We start from the raw sequence: 20,806 nt of genomic DNA, 5'->3' as shown, positions 1-20,806 counted from the left end.
TTAATTATTATTCATAATATTATTATTATTATTATGAATTATTCATTATTAATCAAGTTTTCAACACAAACATTTGCGAAATTTCTTTGCAGAGAATTGAGTTGAAATGACATTAACATATATACACTTTTACGTGATGTAGTGCGTGAGATCCGTACACATACCTGCACGTGAGGTGGCAGAGGTGACCGTGATACTAAATCAGAGGTGAATGCCAATGTCCACTTGTAACACAATAACAAATATTTATAATTTAGTATAGTACAAGTAAGCCCGCGATTCGCTAGCGAATCGGAAATCCAAGAATGGCAATCAGCTTCTGTTCCGTCCGATGTCTGGATGGATGACATATCATGGAGGGTGGGTGCGTCTGGGTGAGAAGCCGCTGGGTTAGAGTCTGTGACCGTTATGTGATCTATATTACTGGCACAGTGGATTAGAGCAAGTGTAGCTCACAGGTTGTGTTGTTTGGGTGCCATGTACTGACTCTGGGAAGCCGCTGCGTTTTGGGAAGTCACTGCGTTTGACTCTGGGGTGGGCGCCACCGCGTTTTGGGACGCCGTTGCGTTTGACTCTGGACTCTGGAGCGGGCGACAAACTGAATGACCGTTATGTGATCTGCATTACTGGCACAGTGTATTAGAGCAAGTCTAGTTTACAGGTAGCAGGCTCGTTGCAGTGCGGCAGTGCGCGTGACATCCGGTGTACAACCTTCTCGTCCATATTACTAACCTTTCTGTGGCTGTATCGTTAGCTATGGGTGGGCTTGTTGCAGTGTGGCAGTGCACGTGCGCTTCGATACGCCCTGCGCCTGCGTCCATAACCTTCGGTTAGTAATATGGATAGTATTAATTTATTGACAGCAAGTCACAACATACATAGATTAGCATGGGGCCCCCAGGCAACTGCCTAGCCCTGTATGAATGACCTCCATTTTTCTGCTGATTCATGGAAATTCAACCTCTTATTACTACTTGACCACCGTGCTACCTTTGACATGCTGTGCCATGCCCTTTTAACTGACCAGTTGGAAAAGTGGCTCGGGCAATCTGGTACAGTGCTTGAGAATTTTCAGTTTATCAGACCTACTCTGTTCAATGCTTGCATGGACTGCGACTGGGTGTTGGGCAAGGTCGTGGGGTCCAGTGGCTGTGGGGCATCTGTTGGAGAAGAAAGATTCTCGGATCTTGACTTTTCTGAGGATGCTGTGATCTTCATGGAGTCAATTGCTCTGATCGGAGTGCTCAAGAGACTGAGTGAGGAGTCTGAGTGTTTGGACTTGCGAGTGTCCTGATAAAAACCAACATCCAGGCCTTTAATGACCTCTTGGGCACGGCCATCAGCAGTGTGTCTGTCTGCAGAGAGGGTGTCGACCTCATCGAGAGGTTTACTTACCTCGGCAGTGACATTCATGTCTCTGGTGACTCTTCCTATGAAGTCAGTAGATGGATTGGGAGAGCATGGGGGGGTCATGAGGTCACTGAAAGGGGTGTGTGGCACTCCTGATGTCTCTGCAAAAGGACAAAGGTCCAAGTCTTTGTAGTCCTGGTGCTTCCTGTCTTGCTATATGGTTGTGAGACATGGATGCTATCCAGTGACCTGAGATGAAGACTGGACTCCTTTGGTACTGTGTCTCTCCAGAAAATCCTTGCATACCGCTGGTTTGACTTTGTGTTGCTCATGGAGTCCTGAATGAGGCACATTACCTGCATTATGAGGGAGTGTCAGTTACAGCACTACGGCCATGTGACACATTTTCCCGAGGGTGATCCAACTCGTAGGATCCTCATTGTTGAGGAACCGAGTGGCTGGACCAGGCCAAGGGGTCGCCCATGTAACACCTGGCTGTGGCAGATAAAGGGTAATTTCCGGTGGGTGGGACTGGACCGTTGCCAACTGGGATCCCGAGTTGTTTAATCGTGTAGTGGGTGTGGTAACGCACTGTACCAGTGCATGCTCCCCAACTTGACTTGAGACCGTTCTCAGTTTGTTTGCAAGGGTATTAATACTAATACTAATAATACTATGTGGCAGACGACTGGGGATCTTGCCCCATCACGATGCCCCTATGATGGAAGGACTGGGGGAGGTGACATATTGGGTACAATACCTCCCCCCGAACACGAGATGGTGACCCCTCTGCAGCATGCTGGGACCATGGGCTTGGAAGCTCAGCCCTGTTGGGACCCGTGGTCACCGATAGGGGGCACCTGGATAATTACGGAGCCCTGGATGGCAGCACTTCTGCCACACCAGGAGGTGCTGCTGAAAGAGAATCCAGGCACACCGGGAGTGTTTCTGGGTGCCCATGCCGCACTTCCGCCATACCAGGAAGTGCTGCAGGAAAACCATCAATGAGCACCTGGAGCACATCCGGGTACAATATAAAAGAGGCAGGAGTTGGGAGGCAGAGGATGGGGCTTGTGGGAGAGGAGTGGAGGCACACAGCAAAAGAGAAGAGAAGAAAAGGAAAAGGACTAAGCATTGTGGGGTTTGTGCACTGTGTGTTGCCATAAAAACCAAAGAAAAATAAACATGTGTGTTTTGGGACTTCTGCATGTCCTGTTCCTGTCTGTGATCCGGGCCCTGCCCCAGTGCGCCATGGTGTCCCAAAGGGTTCAGTTTTGGGGCCTTTTTTGATCAGCATCTATACATTACCTTTAGGGCAAACGATAAGGAAGTAGGGATTATCATTGTTACGCATGCTTTTTGCTGAGGACATTGTGTTGTATAACACCAAGAAAATGGAGAGGAAGCTGAAAGAATGGAGAAGAGCTTTGGAAGATACAGAGTTGAAGATAAAGAGGAAGAAGACAGAATATACAAGGTTTAATGACGATTGAGATTTAAAGTTAGGCTGCTTGAATAGCTACTAAAAAGACTAGATAAGTTTAAATATCTGGGATCAGTGGTAACCCAAGATGGAAAATTAGATGCAGAGATAACTCATAGAGTGCAGTGTGGATGGAACAATTGGATGAAGGTATCATGAGTGTTGTGTGATCGAAGGTTAAAGGTGAGGTTTTTAAGACGGTGGTAAGACCAGTGATGATGTGTGGAGCTGAGACACGGGCAGTAATGGGAGTGCAGGAGAAGAAGTTAGATGGCCGAAATGAGAATGTAGAGGTGGATTTGCAGAGCTACAAGAAAGGACAGAATAAGAAATGTGACAATCAGAGGTACAACAAAAGTGGGAGAGAAATCTAAGAAAGTACAAGAAAGTAAGTTGAAGTGGTATCGACATGTGACAAGGAGAGACAATAAATATGTGGGCAGAAGAGTGACGGGAAACCAGGGGAGATCTAAACAGAGGTGGATGGGAAAAGAAGATCTGAAGGAAAAGGGCTTGACTGGATTGAACGTGTTGGACTGAGCTGTATGGAGAAGGTTGATCAAACATATCAACCACCACAAAGAAGACAAAGCAAAGGCATCCCAGATGTGACTTAGGTACAACTCTGGGAATGGTGTTTGAGTGGCCTACCCAGAACCAGGACTCTAAACTCAATTGAACATCTCTGAAGAGACCAAAAAGCAATCAAGCCATGAGAAATCCAAACCAAAACCTTCAAAAATGACAAAACTCTTGGAGTCCTACTCTTAGAAGAGGGAGATGAAGTAGACATCGCAGCAAGCAGCTGAGGCAATGGTGACTCCTTTTTCCCCCCTCAGGTGACTGGAGACCTATTCAATAGAAACCCCTAACATCTATGATGGACTATTTGACCCCATTCCCTTGGACCTATCTGAAAATAATTCAAAAAGGAATGAGAAGATGGAATGGGATTGTCACAGAAAAGGATAAAGGGTATCCCTAATGAGATTATGACAGAATTTGAAGATTATCGTAGACGGTATCACAAGAACGACACAAAAACATTGTAAAGGTTTGGGGCAGCCACCTGTATAATGGTCCTTGGCTGCAAATAGGAATAATTGTGAGATGCTCTCAAGACTGAGTCCAAAAGAGAACTGATGATGTGGAGGTCAGATGACGGATTTAAAGGCCGGTGGAGGAAGTGACGACATTGGGACCGGAAGTGACATCATCTGCAGCACCCGGACTGGAAGTGGTATCATCAATAACTCTGGGACGAGAAGTGACGTCATCAGAGGTGCCAGAACTGGGCCCCCTGGTCTGGCATTGAATTACTATTATTTAGGCCCTTTAGCTGTCTCCTATTCGCTCGTGTGTGACAATGGGTATCAAACATGGAGATAAATAAAGCACCAAACACAAGAGATGGTTCATTTACAATGTAATTACTGCTGCCAGGCAACAGCATGCCAAACGCCTGGCATTGACTAAATGTTAGGTGGACGATGTGGTCAATGGTTTGGTCACAGCATTTCTTATACTAATAAAGTGTCAGCAAAAGTGTCAAGCTGGCAGAATGTCTTTGAAGGAATAGATTCCAATGAATGGATAGATCTATCCATCCATCCATCCATCCATTATCCAACCTGCTATATCCTAACACAGGATCACAGGGGTTTGCTGGAGCCAATCTCAGCCAGCACAGGGCGCAAGGCTTTTATAGATCTAGGATCATGAAAACGTGTTAGAAATTACAAAGTTGGGGGAGCATTCAGGTGAAATCTTGTAACATACAGTTGGCATACAGAGACTGGTGACCTTGGAAGTTGTAAGAAGTTAAATTTAGGTGGAAACTGGCCAAACAGGATAAACCTAATAATGGCTGATAAACCAGTAAGATTAATTTAAGAGTTTAACGTTTGGATTGTTTTGGATCACACCCTCTGGTGAGCTCATAGTTCAGCTAATCTTTGCCCTTACTGTACACTACAAGATCTTATTTATCTCATCATATTACCATAGTTTAATAGAAAAAAGCTGCTGGGTTAATACAGATGGATGAAAGTCACTTTAAACTAATAAGCAAAGAATGTAACCAGCAGATTTTTTAAATTTACTCCTTATTATCTGAGCCTTGAAAATAAAAATGTGAACGCCTTCAGTGAAGCCTCCATCTGCTCTCGCTGCCTGGCAGCTCACTGTGGGAAACTTGAATGCCACCCGCAGTTCATTCACAATTAAAGACAGCCGAAGACGATCGAGTCTCTTCCTTCAAGACGTCCCCCTGGATTTCCCTTTGACCTCCTTTGTGAGTCGCAGAACCCGACACCCACGTCTCTCATCGCGGCGAGGGTGGCCTCCTCAGACAGAGAGACAGAGACAAAGAAGAGCAGGTGGGCCGGGTTTCAGGCTGGTGACAGGTCTCCTTGGTCCACCTTGGCCTCACTTTGCTCTGAATGTCTGAATGAGGCTGATTAGCAGTGAAGAAAGGGTGGCGCCCACTTCTGATAAGCCAGAAGTTCAAGTTTCATGGATTCTTTCTAAAACACTCACTTGTTTGTTCACCACATCTTCCTTTACTAACTGGATATCAGCAGCAGAAGTCTTCTTGCCATTATGAGTCTTGGAGAAAGTCCGATGCACCTTTAGATTACCCTCACAAGTCAATCAACCTTTATTGTCATACTGTATATAGTGAGTACAGTGTATCATGAAATTCTTATTTCAGTGCCCACCTTGTAGAATGTAACCATCACCATTATTGGGGCAATTACCAGTGCAGTAGTGCAACAATACAGAATGATAAATGAGCTAAAAAATAAGAAAACTGTGCAATAGCTAACAACATGCAGCCTGGAGTAGTAATAAGGTAGAATAGGCCAACGGAATAAAGTGACAAGTGCCAAAAGAGGAGCTCTCATAAATGAGGAGCAGTTATGAGTTAAGCAATAAAGTGACAGTTGTGGCATTCAGTAAAAATAATGACAACAATACATCATCGGTCGAGGGAAGGACAGGACTCGAAAGAAATGCTGGGGTGCTTGCCGGGCTACCACGTTTACTTGTAAAGTAAAAGAACTGAAAATGACAAAAAACATTCTTAAGTTTGATAAGCTCAAAAAATGGGCCAGTCACAGGGTTGGAGCTCCATAACATGGTGAACTCATCTCATGAATGAGACGCCACTTTTCAGTAGTGCCTCACTTTTTATAGCTCCTGGAACTGAAGGGGCGGGGTCAGTTGCCCTCAGTGGGCGTCTCCTCTCAGCTGAGAGAGATAAGAGAATTAGTGATCGACTCCCCCTAGTGTCCCGGGGTGGTAGTGCTTACCTCTGATGAGCCCGGAAGGTGACCCTCGGCTCCATATAATAATAATAATAGTAATAGTAATAATAATAATAAAAACAATAATAATAGTAATAATAAAGATTCAAGAAGTTTATTGTCACAGTAAAAAAACACAATGGTCCAAACCATGCAATGAAATTCTTACTTTGCCAGTCTCCCTTACACCAAACAATAAATTAAATAGAAGTTAACCTAAAAGTAATAATTAGGCAGAAATCAAAAAAAAAAATTAAAATAAATGGATAAAAATAGGGGTGCAGTGGGTAGCTCTGCTGCCTCGCAGTTAGGAGACCTGGGGACCTGGGTTCGCTTCCCGGGTCCTCCCTGCGTGGAGTTTGCATGTTCTCCCCGTGTCTGCATGGGTTTCCTCCGGGCGCTCCGGTTTCCTCCCACAGTCCAAAGATATGCTGGTTAGGTGGATTGGCGATTCTAAATTGGTGCTAGTGTGTGCTTGGTGTGTGGGTGTATTTGTGTGTGTCCTGCAGTGGGTTGGCACCCTGCTCAGGATTGGTTCCTGCCTTGTGCCCTGTGTTGGCTGGGATTGGCTCCAGCAGACCCCCGTGACCCTGTGTTCGGATTCAGTGGGTTGGAAAATGGAGGGATGGATGGATAAAAATAAATAAAGTGCAGGGCAGATAAACTAAAACAGTGCATGCAGAATACAGATCACAGTACATAGCTCACAGATAAATGACAGATCTTGGACTTGGCAGTACAGTAAGGGGACATTGAAGGACATAAAGTGCAAAATATTGACAACATAAAAGTGGAAAAATAATGTAACTAATAATTAACTGATAAGTAATACAATGAAAGCTGTCTTGAAGTTGCCCGAGTTAAAAAAAAAACACAGCTGCAAAAATAGTTCCAAAGTAGCCCACTAGAGGGTGGAAACACCGTCAGAATACCCCGACTAGAAACAAAAATGGAGGAAATGAACCTTGATAAAAATAAAAGGATTATTTTCACCAAAAGAGCTACGCAAACCCCACAGCTACAAAGAGCACAAGGAGATACCTGAGATGGCAAGGTGCTCTCAAAAGGCGTGGTAGAAAAATAGAACACGGTATGAAAAAACAGAGTTGTTGAGAGTCGAGAGTTGAAATTCCAGAAAACACAAAGCAAAGCAGTAGCACATAAACTCACCAAAATACCCTCCACTCGCAGTGCATTCAATAAAAAGCCGGGAACTGTGGGAGGCCCTCCCTTAAATCGGGAGGTGGGCTGTTCCTGCCGGTGATGGGCAGGTGGCCCCGCCCCATGTAGGAACACCCACAAACCCCAAGAGACATAATTAAGGCTCTTCCCCTTTTCCAACATACAAACATAAAAACGTACATCTCTAAATATACAGTATAAAATCCAACATGTGTCTGTCTGCTTTTCAAGAGAGAACTACTTAACGGATTTAGATCGGGTTTTTTTCTATAATTTGCTTGAACATTCCAGTTGATTTTGCAACTTCTCTCATTGTGCTATGTATTATAGTTCAGTTGCACCACCGATTTATTCATGCGAATCTGAGAGAGACAGGCTGTGGATTGAGGAGAGGGGGAAGTGGGACCTCAGTAGTAGGGAGCTGGGGGGCGGGGCCCTCCTCAATCACGTGCCAGCCTCTGTTCGAGTCGCTCTACATCTCGCCACGTGTTGAAGTGGACCTTGTCTTCGCTTAGCTAGTGATACCTGTTTCTTCAGCAGACATTATCATCTAGAGATTGTTAAAGAGTAACGTTTGACGTTTTTGAGAGAGAGATCACAGGTACAGTACATGTGTTTTAGAGGGTACCTGGTGATTGGCAGAGATATCATGGCCACGTGCTTTTCTCCCCACGTGGGGGATGCTCTCCCGTCAGAGCTGAACACGATCAGATACAGTGGCAATGTTCGACGTTGGAGCGTACCTGCGTTCCGCTTAGCCAGAGATACCTTGCCAACTTTTAACATATTTGGTAAAGAGATCATAGCTACATTCTCGCCCCTGATAGCAAAACTAAAAATATTGCATATCAAGAGGCCCTCGGATGCAAAAGCTATCAATATAAATTCTTCTCAATACAAATTATTACATTTTTTTTTAAATTTTTTGATTGATTTTTAAAGTTTGTCCTGTTTGACTACTACGCGGATGGAGCTGCGAGGGACAGCTAGTAATAAATAAAATAAACATAACTACAAGTAACTGATAATGGCTCTTGGGAACAGCACCAGACTAGCAGGTAAAGGTAGATCTGGGGAAGCAGCTCCGATTTCCAGATAACATCATAGAGACCACCTTGAGGCCAGACATCGACTTGTTTTGCAGTAAGGAGACTGTGGAAGATTGTGGGTTCGCTTCCCGGTTCCTCCCTGTGTGGATAGCGCTTTGAGTACTGAGAAAAGCGCTATATAAATGTAATGAATTATTATTATTATTATTATTATAGGTGGTTATGCTGGAACTTACAGTTCCTTGGGAGGAGGAGGATGGTGGAAGCCCACGAGCGTAAGAAGGAAAAGTATGCTATAGAATTCCGCAGATGGGGGTGGCGTACCTGATGTTTGCTCATAGAGGTGGGCTGCAGAGGTTTTACAGCCCAGTTTCTGTGTAAGGCATCATAGGTGTGCTCAAAAGTAAAGCCATTAAAGATCCGAGGCAGCGGAAAAAGCCTCTGCAGGAAGAGGAGTGAACGGTGCTCACTTGCTACTTGGGCACAAGCCAGGAACTGATCACTCCTCTTTGGGTTGCCTGGGCAAGAATATCTGATGTTGAAAGACCCGAAACACGCAATGACCCCAGGTTACATCACTGATGAAGTGTCCAAGTGCATGTTGTTACCTAACGTAAAATAAGACAAAATAGACCCAAAATATGAATTTAAACCCCAGCCAGAAAAATGGACGTGTTGGCTGATTGTGTCAGTGCTGATAGTCAATGCAGGTCTGACTGTCTGGGGATAAAAACTGCCTGTGGACTTTATTTTGTGTGTATGGGTGATCCTCAGGTGATACTAAGGTGACAAATTCATGGTTTTTAAAGTTTAAAGTTAAGACTGTTCTCTCTGTAATTTTGGTTCATTTTAGGGAATAAAATATCATGGCAGCCCCACCGGTACCAACAATAACACAACATATAAATGAAATAAAGTAAAGCAGACTGGACTTCACTATATACTGTAGGTCCAGTGTTTCTCACCCATTGGGTCAACCAAAAATGGGTTGTGAGTTCCTATTCTTGGTAATGGTAATGGGTTGTGGTGGGCTATCTAAGCAATTGGCCTTGCAATGCAATATATTTCTACTCCCAGCTCTGAGGCACTCAATCGAGTGATCAGAAAAACAGAGTAAGAAGGTCAGAGTCCAGGGGCCTCATGCATAACGCTGCACATAGAATTCACACTAAAACATGACGTACGGACAAAAGCGGAAATGTGTGTATGCACAAAAAAATCCAGATGCATAAATCTGTGCGTTCGCCAACTTCCATGTTCTTCCGCTCCATAAATCTCGGTCAACGTGAAAAGCAATGCACGTGCACATGCCTGCTGCCACACTCCAACTCCTCCCAGAATTACTCCCCTTTGAATATGCAAATCAATATAAATAGCCCTTAAGCTCAGCATTCTGTGAAAAGGCAATGGCAAAAGCACAGAGGAAAACAGAAGAATTTCAGCGAATACCAAGGAAAATGTACTATCTGTTGGTTTAAACAGCGGTATAAACAACAAAAGGAAGTTGATTGAGTGACATAGAGTGTCAGAGAAACTCAAAAGCTCAAGTTCACAAAGTCACACAGTGCCCGAAATAAAAAAGAAGTTGTCAGACATCAAAGTCGCCATGAAAAGGTGAGTCGTAGCCCACCATCTGAGAGTCATATGAAAGCTTATTAGGGTACAGAGAAAAAAAAATAAACACACAGTGGGAAAAACACTCGAAATGTCAACTTTAATCTCAAAATTTCCACTTTAATCACATTGTTTATTTTGTCGTTAAAGTAGAACATCATAAACTTCATCTTTAAATACGTTTCATTTACTAGTTTCTCAAATCCCATCGTAACTAAAGTAGCATGTTAAATGCTTTGTTTTGTATTTGATCTTCTATGTGCTCTATGTGTGTGAATCACTATGTGCTTCTTAAATGGGTTTTCTCTTCATTCCGACAGGACACAGAATCCATTACATTACATGATACTACAGCTCTCTGAATAATTAAAATACTGAGATGTACTGTATATGTCACACACATGCGCATGGGAGGCAGCTAAAGGGCTCGAGGGAAGGCAATTCTGAGGCATGCCGGGATGTGGCAGAGTCCACTGATTCTTTTTTTCCCTTGCCTGTAGACCATTCCCGGGAGATCTCACCTGGCTCTCATGACGTCACTTCCGGGACCGGGCCAATGGAAGAAGACCTTACCGGCTCTGGCCCCTGTAATGTCACCTCCGGGCTTGAACCAATGGCAGATGAACCTGAGCCAGACCCATATGACCTCACTTCCTGTCTTCCCCTTTAAAAGTCTAACCGTTTCCCCTATGTGTCAGTCTTGTTGTGGACTCTGTTGTATGCACATCAGTGCTCTTTATTGAAAAAACGACTTTGCAGCCAGGATACCTCATTATACGGGTGGCTGCCCCAAATCTTTATTGGTGTAATGTCTCGTTATTGCGACAATACTTGATATCATTTTCATGATGATAAGAATTAAAGCATGTTATTACACATGGGAACACGGTGGCGCAGTGATAGAGACGAGCTGGCGCCCCGTCCAGAGATTGTTCCTGCCTCCTGTAAGATGCTTGCTGCGCCGTGTGTGACCTTCGATGAAATAATTTATTGCAGCAGTACTGTCTCTTTCAAACATACTAACTTCCAATTCCTGTCCTTCCTTTTCTTTCTCCAAATACCCATTCGCCACACAATCAGCTCTGTAATAGATGTTAAGCCATCTGTAAGCTTAGAACAGCGATTCTTCAAAACGTTTAAGGAACATTGAAATATCTTTGTAGTACATGTTTAATTATTCAATCCGTCTATTCTTCCAGTGTCGCTCCAGCCCCAGCAAGAATACAGCGCAAGGCAGGAACAATCCGTGAACTAGCTAGTGCTGCAACACCGTGTCCTCACATGTTTAATTATTAACAATATAGATTATTTATATGATGTTAACATTTTATCTGTATAATATAATACACATGTTTTGCTGCATTTCATATTAAAAATGATATCATCATGATATGTAAATATGCGCTTTATAAAGTGGCTCAGGTTGTGCAGTATTATAACTGTAGTGCAAGTTTACAGTGAGGTGATTGTACTTATAAGTACAAACAGTTCTATAAGGAGCACTTGATGGACTGATTGAGTGCGTTTATAGTTCTTGGGATGAAACTGTTTCTGAACCACGAGGTCCATACAGGAAAGGCTCTGAAGCGTTTGCCATATGAGAGCAGTTGAAATAGACTGTGCGCATGGCTGAGGCAACGTATGCTTGATGCTGTATACCGATAATTCTTTTTCCGATCAGCTGTTGTAGAGCTGTGATTCCACACTCAGGTACAGTGGGATGAATACTCTGAGTGGTGCACTAAGAGTAACAACGCTAAAGCAGCTATGGTATTTGGAATAGTTTGGCCATTCTGTAGACCATTATATTGTTACAGGTTAATTACAATCAAATTAAACTAATAAACAATATGCAGTTAATTTCAGTGTATTTGATAAAACCGCGTCAGGGATGTGCATCTAAAAAAGAAAAGGAAACCACACTGGTAGAAAAGCACTGCTTTAACGCTGGGTGCCGCCAGTTTGCAAAACCGAGCGAAGAACTTGCGTACGCCAAGCATTTAGCTGGTGTGAAAATGTGCGTGCGTGTGAGCATGGAAACGGGCTTACGCACTGTTTATACATGATTCCCCATAAAATTACAAAAGTAACCAAAGCATTGAAAACACAAGGGAAACTCACCAACTCCATAGTGCATATGAATGAACCACCAGGAGCTGTGCCCCCCACCACCCAAGCTTATTTGGGAACCATCCACAAGATGGCACATAACAGATGTCCAGAGGAAACAAAAAAAGGAATACTGCAAATAATTAACAAAAGTAACATTAACATCCACTATATAATAAAAACACTAAGGTCTGAGTGTGCAGTCCCTCCATGCAATTTCATTGGTCAGTTTGACTTTGTTGTGATTGGTCAGTTTTTTGGTGACACAATGAAAGAGGAAGTGTGTGTGTGAGATGTACGAGGAGCAGTAAAGGAGTAACAGGCACACTGAGAGAGGCAGAAAATATAAAATTGGACAGGAGGTGAGAAAGGCACCTGAGAAGCAGGCTTTATGAGAACGCACTCGAGAAAGGGAGCGCCGGTGAAGAATTGGTCAAACACACACAAATGCAAAGGAAAGGCACCAAAGGTACCCATCAGGCAAGAGATAGCAAATAGTTTTAAATTAATCTTTGACAGGTAAATAAATAACTCAAAAATGAACAAACAGGACATGAAATAAGGACTGGAACCCCAGCTAGCAGAGGAATCCTGGCTGAAATATACCATTTACAGTTTATTTGATACATTATGAAGACTTTTGAAAAGCTTTTTATGGTAAGAAGCGGCTCTAATGTGCTGGTTTGTTAATTAGTCTTTCTTATTGTGAGTTTGTCATTTAGTGCAAATACCTACAAGGCAGAATTTTCCACAGGAGCTGCAAAAGAATTCCAGACAAAAGAGAGAACAATTATTCATATTTTATTTTTTTCAGTGTGGGTTTTATTTGTGGCTTCTAAAAATGCACTCTCTAGTGAGATTTATTTTATGAATTATTTCATTTCTTTTAATGTTAGTGATGGACTGGCTACCCTTCCAGGTCTATTCTCTCCTTGTGCCTGGCACTGGCAAGGTAGGCTCTGCCACCTTCTGTGTTTCTAAATTGGATTAGGCAGGTTTGGGAATGTTATGCTGTATTATTTTAAAATGCTAACAATAATCATGTGGTGATAATCCAAACACCTTTACGTTTCCTTGCCCATGCACTTACAGCAACAAAATAATTTAAAAGCAATCCCAGATGGCCATGCCTTCTTATGCTGTCTACATTTAATAATGAAGCTGCATGGCTTTGACTTTTACTCAACGCCAATCCTATGTGCAGTAACTTGGCAGGGAAATACAGCCAGTGCTTGTGTTCCTGAGGGCCCTGTGCCCTTTAGATGGCACAGCACACTTCACAACTGATGCCTTCAATGAGGAGATCATTATGTTTGAGAGCTGAATTAGATTAATTAAATTTATTTTGGGCATATACTGTACATGTTGTTACACATGCAGTACATCCATCCATTATCCAACCCACTGAATCCGAACACAAGGTCACGGGGGTCAGCTGGAGCCAATCCCAGCCAACACAGGGCACAAGGCAGGAACCAATCAAGGGCAGGGTGCCAACCCACCGCAGGACACACACAAACACACCCACACACCAAGCACACACTAGGGCCAATTTAGAATCGCCAATCCACCTAACCTGCATGTCTTTGGACTGTGGGAGGAAACCGGAGCACCCGGAGGAAACCCACGCAGACACGGGGAGAACATGCAAACTCCACGCAGAGAGGACCCGGGAAGCAAACCCAGGTCCCCAGGTCTCCCAACTGCGAGGCAGCAGCGCCACTGTGCCGCCATGCCATCCCACATGCAGTACAGTATGTAATAATAAATGTAATAATATATGTCCACAAAAATTGTATATAAATATATATAGAAGTACCATTAGTGTTAACATAATTTTGACTCACTCTGTATAGACTAGCCATTCCCCGTGGCTTCGCCCGCGTATTAGTGAAACTAGACAGTGAGGAGGGCCCGGCCCAGCTCTCCACTCCTGATGTCACGCTTCCTGCTCCCCTCGGCCCGCAGCTTCTGTCTTGGATTAGCAATAATATATCGCTCCTGCAAGTGAACTGTGATTCTCTGAGAAGTTGCAAAATCAAGTAAAATCAAGTAAATTATAGAAAAAAAAAATCTAAATCTGTTAAGTAGTTCTCTCGTTCCTAACTAAACGGAGTTAAGTTACACCCCAAGGCAGATGTGTGAGTGAGGATGGCCCCGCCCCCCTCCCCGCAGCCCACTATGTGTTGGATTCTCACAAATAAATCGGTACCGCAAGTGAACTATAATACTCAACGTGATTAGAGAAGTTGCAAAATCAACCGGAATATTCAAGCAAATTCTAGAAAAAAAAACCTGATCTAAATCCATTAAGTAATTCTCTCGTTTGCTAAATAAGCGGAGTTAAGGTTAACACGTGAGTGAGGAGGGCCCTGCCCCCCTCCCCACAGCCCAATGAGTCTCTCTCAGATTCGCGCTAATAAATTGGTACCACAAGCAAACTATGATACTTAGCGTGATGAGAAAGTCGCAAAATCAACGGAATGTACAAGCAAATTATAGAAAAAAACTATCTACATCCGTTAAGTAGTTGTCTCGTGAAAAGTGGACAGACATACAAACGGGTGTAAAAAATTATAAGAAATTTCATGCTTGGACCCCGGCATTTTGAAACTGTTTCTTAGTGAGCTCCTATGGGCCAAGGGTAACCTACTTTCCAAATTTCAAGTCCCAGGTCCTCATGGTTCGGGAGATTTCGTGATGAGTGAGTCAGTGGTATTTGGCTTTTTTATATACAGTGATCCCTCGCTATATCGCGCTTCGACTTTCGCGTCTTCACTCCATCGTGGATTTTATATGTAAGCATATCTAAATATATATCACAGATTTTTTGCTGGTTCGCGGATTTCTGCGAACAATGGGTCTTTTAATTTATGGTACATGCTTCCTCTGTTGGTTTGCCTAGTTGATTTCATACAAGGGACGCTATTGGCAGATGGCTGAGAAGCTACCCAACCAGAGCGCGTATTACGTATTAAATAAAACTCCTCAATGATATACGATATGCTTCCCACGCGGTGCTTTGCATACTTAAAAGCCCGAACAGCACGCATTGATTTTTGATTGATTGCTTTTCTCTGTCTCTCTCACTCTCTCTCGGACATTCTCTGCTCCTAACGGAGGGGGTGTGAGCAGAAGGGCTGTTCGCACACTGGCCTGGAGGATACGGACGCTCCTCTAAAAAATGCTGAAAGACTACCTTCACATTACTCCCTTCCTTGTAGCTGTTTTGTCCGGCAGTGCTTCGCATACTTAAAAGCCCGAACAGCCCTATTGATTTTTGATTGTTTGCTTTTCTCTCTCTCTCTCTGACATTCTCTGCTCCTGATGCGCACTCCTTTGAAGAGGAAGATATGTTTGCATTCCTTTAATTGTAAGATGGAATTGTCATCTCTGTCGTGTCATGGAGCACAGTTTAAACTTTTGACTAAAGGGTGTTATTTCATGTCTAGAGGGCTCTAATAATGTTAAAAAACGTATTTAGAAAGCAGTAAACAGGTTTTCTATGCTCTAACTGCGAAAATATTTCATTTATAAATAAAGAATCTTACTTCGCGGAAATTCATTTATCGCGGTAGAGTCTGGAACGGATTAACCATGATAAACGAGGGTTTACTGTATATATATATATATATATATATATATATATATATATATATATATATATATATATATATATATATATATATATATATATATATATATATATATATATATATATATATATATATACGGTGCATCCGAAAAGTATTCACAGCGCATCACTTTTTCCACATTTTGTTATGTTACAGCCTTATTCCAAAATGGATTAAATTCATTTTTTTCCTCAGAATTCTACACACAACACCCCATAATGACAACGTGAAAAAAGTTTACTTGAGATTTTTGCAAATTTATTAAAAATAAAAAAATTGAGAAAGCACATGTACATAAGTATTCACAGCCTTTGCCATGAAGCTCAAAATTGAGCTCAGGTTCATCCTGTTTCCCCTGATCATCCTTGAGATGTTTCTGCAGCTTCATTGGAGTCCACCTGTGGTAAATTTAGTTGATTGGACATGATTTGGAAAGGCACACACCTGTCTATATAAGGCCCCACAGTTGACAGTTCATGTCAGAGCACAAACCAAGCATGAAGTCAAAGGAATTGTCTGTAGACCTCCGAGACAGGATTGTCTCGAGGCACAAATCTGGGGAAGGTTACAGAAAAGGTCCCAATGAGCACAGTGGCCTCCATCATCCGTAAGTGGAAGAAGTTTGAAACCATCAGGACTCTTCCTCTAAACTGAGTAATCAGGGGAGAAGGGCCTTAGTCAGGGAGGTGACCAAGAACCCGATGGTCACTCTGTCAGAACTCCAGAGGTCCTCTGTGGAGAGAGGAGAACCTTCCAGAAGGACAACCATCTCTGCAGCAATCCACCAATCAGGCCTGTATGGTAGAGTGGCTAGACGGAAGCCACTCGTTAGTAAAAGGCACATGGCAGCCCGCCTGGAGTTTGCCAAAAGGTACCTGAAGGACTCTCAGACCATGAGAAAGAAAATTCTCTGGTCTGACGAGACAAAGATTGAACTCTTTGGTGCGAATACCAGGCGTCACGTTTGGAGGAAACCAGGCACCGCTCATCACCAGGCCAATACCATCCCTACAGTGAAGCATGGTGGTGGCAGCATCATACTGTGGGGATGTTTTCCAGCGGCAGGGACTGGGAGACTAGTCAGGATAAAGGGAAAGATGACTGCAGCAATGTACAGAGACATCCTGGATGAAAACCTGCTCCAGAGCGCTCTTGACCTCAGACTGGGGCGACGGTTCATCTTTCAGCAGGACAACGACCCTAAGCACACAGCCAAGATATCAAAGGAGTGGCTTCAGGACAACTCTGTGAATGTCCTTGAGTGGCCCAGCCAGAGCCCAGACTTGAATCCAATTGAACATCTCTGGAGAGATCTTAAAATGGCTGTGCATCGACGCTTCCCATCCAACCTGATGGAGCTTGAGAGGTGCTGCAAAGAGGAATGGGCGAAACTGGCCAAGGACAGGTGTGCCAAGCTTGTGGCATCATATTCAAAAAGACTTGAGGCTGTAATTGCTGCCAAAGGTACATCAACAAAGTATTGAGCAAAGGCTGTGAATACTTATAGACATGGGATTTCTCTGTTTTTTTATTTTTAATAAATTTGGAAAAACCTCAAATAAACTTTTTTCACGTTGTCATTATGGGGTGTTGTGTGCAGAATTCTGAGGAAAAAAATGAATTTAATCCATTTTGGAATAAGGCTGTAACATAACAAAATGTGGAAAAGTGATGCGCTGTGAATACTTTCCGGATGCACTGTATATATATCCCTCCACCAAAGCAACAATGTGACAACACCATATGTATATATACAAACAATAAACCCTCCCTTGTCCTTATAACATATAACACACAACACGAATAACAACAATAAATGAGATACGGAAATGAATGGTTGTGAACTTGAGTCCGAGTATACAATTGTCCTGAATGCGGATGACTGGTTAACAGATATGTGGAGTGTTTGTATTTCTCGGAACAAATGGAACAGCCTCACCGTGAATCCTCGGTATATATATACAGTGGGGGAAATAAGTATTTGAGTATTTGATCCCCTGATGAATTTGAAAGTTTGCTCACTTACAAAGGATTGCACAGTCTCTAATTTTTATGGTAGTTTAATTTTAATGGATAAAGACAGAATATTAACCAAAAATCCAGAAAAAACACATTACATAAAAGTTATAAATTGATTTGCATATCATTGACAGAAATAAATATTTGATCTCCTACAACAAAGCCAGAATTCTGGCTCCCGCAGATTGGCTGTGTGCCCATGTGGCCCACAGATTACAATCAATCAATCAATCAATCAGTCAATTACAGATACTCCTGATCTCAACTTGTTATGTAAATAAAGCTCACCTGTCCACAGAATCAATTTCTTCCATTCCAACCTCTCCACCACCATGGGTAACACCAAAGAGCTGTCAAAGGATGTCAGGGATAAGACTGTAGACCTGCACAAGGCTGGAATGGGCTACAAGACCACCACCAGGAATTTTGGTGAGTGGGTGACAACTATTGGTTTGATTATTTTGGATATGGAAGAAGTATAAAATGACCATCAATCGCCCTCTGTCTAGAGCTCCATGCAAGATCTTGCCTCATGGGGTGAGGATGATCATGAGAAAGGTGAGGGATCAGCACGGGAGGAACTTGTTAAAGATCTGAAGGCAGTTGGGACCACCACAGTCACCAAGAACACCACTGGTAACACACTATGCCATAATGGATTGAAATCTTGCAGCACCCACAAGCTCCCCCTGCTCAAGAAGGTACGTGTATTTCCTGGGATGTTCCCTGGCAAACTGAAGATTTTGATTTTCAGTATAACATTGAATGCAGCCCTTAATGGGTTGGTGATTTTGGTTTAAACTGACCGTTGTTACATCATTTTGTTCTCAACGAATTACACAGTATTACTCAGTAAAGGTTTTCCACTTGAATTTTTTGTTTGAGGTCCGATGTTTGATTGAAATGTTCCCTTAATTTTTTTGAACTGTGCATATACTTATTGTTATTATCCATTGGTTTAGTCAGTACTCCTCACTTTGCTAAATGTCTGAAGGCAAAGCAACTTCAAGGTGGCCGGGTGCTCTCTCTTTTCTGTTTGCATGTTCTCCCTGTGTCTCTGTAGAGTTATTCCCTGGTTTTCCTCCCACATCACAAATGGGCCCATGGTGGGAAGTGCTGACTTGATCTGCTCCCCTCTTCACATGGTATGGCTGACACATTTACTGCATCTCTTGATACCATCTTGCAGTCTCCTCCAGCAGGCGTTTATGTGTTTTCTTCACTTCCTCAAGTCTCTGCTTGGTTTTGTGTGGGCGCCCGGGGGAGGAAAGGCCATTGCGGCTGTCTGGGCTCCGTCTGCCACTCTAATTTGCCAAACAATTACCAACTCCCAGCTTGCTGTGCTCCTCAGGCGGGCAACTGGCTCAGCATGTCCTTACACAGGAGAGTGTTTTTGTGAATCAGGCGTGTCTGTGTCTCAGTCTGTTTGGCATGGCGATGATACACTGAAGATTGTGATGCACACTCCAGTAGAATTCTTTCAACTTAACTGTGAATCCCATACTCGAGGACACCAGTGGGAATTCAAGGTGAAGGGGCATTTAGGACTGAACCCTGGAAGCACATCTTTACACAAAGAGACATGGAGTTGAAGCAGAAACCTTGACAACCTTTAAGAAGAATCTGGATGGGATGTTGGGACAGCCCAGCTATTAGCTAAACAAATGGGCTTGATGGTTTCCTCTCAGTTGTCAGTTATTTTTATTGTACTTTTTGCTTAACAGATCTGATCAGGCTTCCCAGTCCTGGCCTTGGCTTTTACCCAGCAAGGGTGAAGACCCCAAATGATCACAAACTAATGCCAGTTTCTCCAAAATGGAGGACATGTCTTCAGCCAGAGTGCCTATTCTTGTCCTTCCATTTCTTTTTTGAAACTTGCCTAACCTAATTCATGGTCAGACCAGACGCCTACCCTAGCAGCCATAGGTGCACCAGAGCTATTGGTCCAACCCTCAATGGGAATGGCAGCCCACATTGCTTCGTTGAAGCATTTTATCAAAAAAAAAATATTGTGAAGTTCATTGAATGTCATTGCCACTGTTCTTGTATCTTCCATGTTAGTGCTGAGGGGCCAGACCTGATATGACTTTCTCAATCGCCCTTCCTGCATTAGTCGTAATAGGTGGTCTCTGAAAATGAATTAAGCTATCAGATTCGTTCTTGTTTCCTTGTTATGGGCCACCAAAGTGAATTAACGCTCCAGCTCACTTCCTGTTATTTTTTTTAGATTATTTCATGTGGAGCAGCATGTGGAAGTCTTCAGTGGAGCTTCTGAGAGCTTTTGTCGCAGTTGCTCAAATGTCCAGAACTCTTTGGAAATGCTTTCACATTACAGAGGAAAGACTTCTGGCCAATCTGTGAATTCCTAATGGAGTCTAAGGAAACACAGAAGGGGGTGTTGGAAATGGACCAATGTGCCTATTTGTCAGCTCATAAGAAGAGACGTGATTCTGATTTGAAGCTACCCACTGCTGTAACCAAAAAGGGGTCCTCGTTCCATCATCTGATAGTCTGATGATCCTGTAGGTAGATGGCAGTCCAGACATACGTACCGTGGCATCGACTAGTAATGCATTTCTTGGTCCAAAGAAAATGATGACATTAAGTGAGATCTTCGCCAAACTTTTTCTCCATTTTCTGGGTTAATATTGTAACATCTAGACTACAAATTATTATTTATGCATTCTGAGAACAGGCAAGTTAAGTGACTCGCTATGAAGTGCTGAGATGGTGGCTGGGACTGAAACAGCAGGCTACTTGAATTCCTCCATGTCTTTAAGGACCTCGCCTTGTGCACAGGGGCAAAGTCGTGCTGAGACCAAAAAAAGGGCCCCCACAATAGGAAGACACACCGTCATCTAAAATGTCGCACCATTAACAGGACCCTTCACTCCACCATTGAGACTCATTCAAACCTTGACATTAGCCCACCTGCACCGGACTTTACAGCAGGCACCTTGCAGTCCGGACGGCAGCGTTCTACAGAACTTCATCCATCTGACTGCTAGATTTTGAACTGCAATTAAAAACTCTAGAGAACATGTTTGCACTGCTCCA

Source organism: Erpetoichthys calabaricus, chromosome 14 (genome assembly GCF_900747795.2).
Source record: "Erpetoichthys calabaricus chromosome 14, fErpCal1.3, whole genome shotgun sequence".
Lineage (NCBI taxonomy): Eukaryota > Metazoa > Chordata > Cladistia > Polypteriformes > Polypteridae > Erpetoichthys > Erpetoichthys calabaricus.
This window is presented reverse-complemented; position numbering follows the sequence as displayed.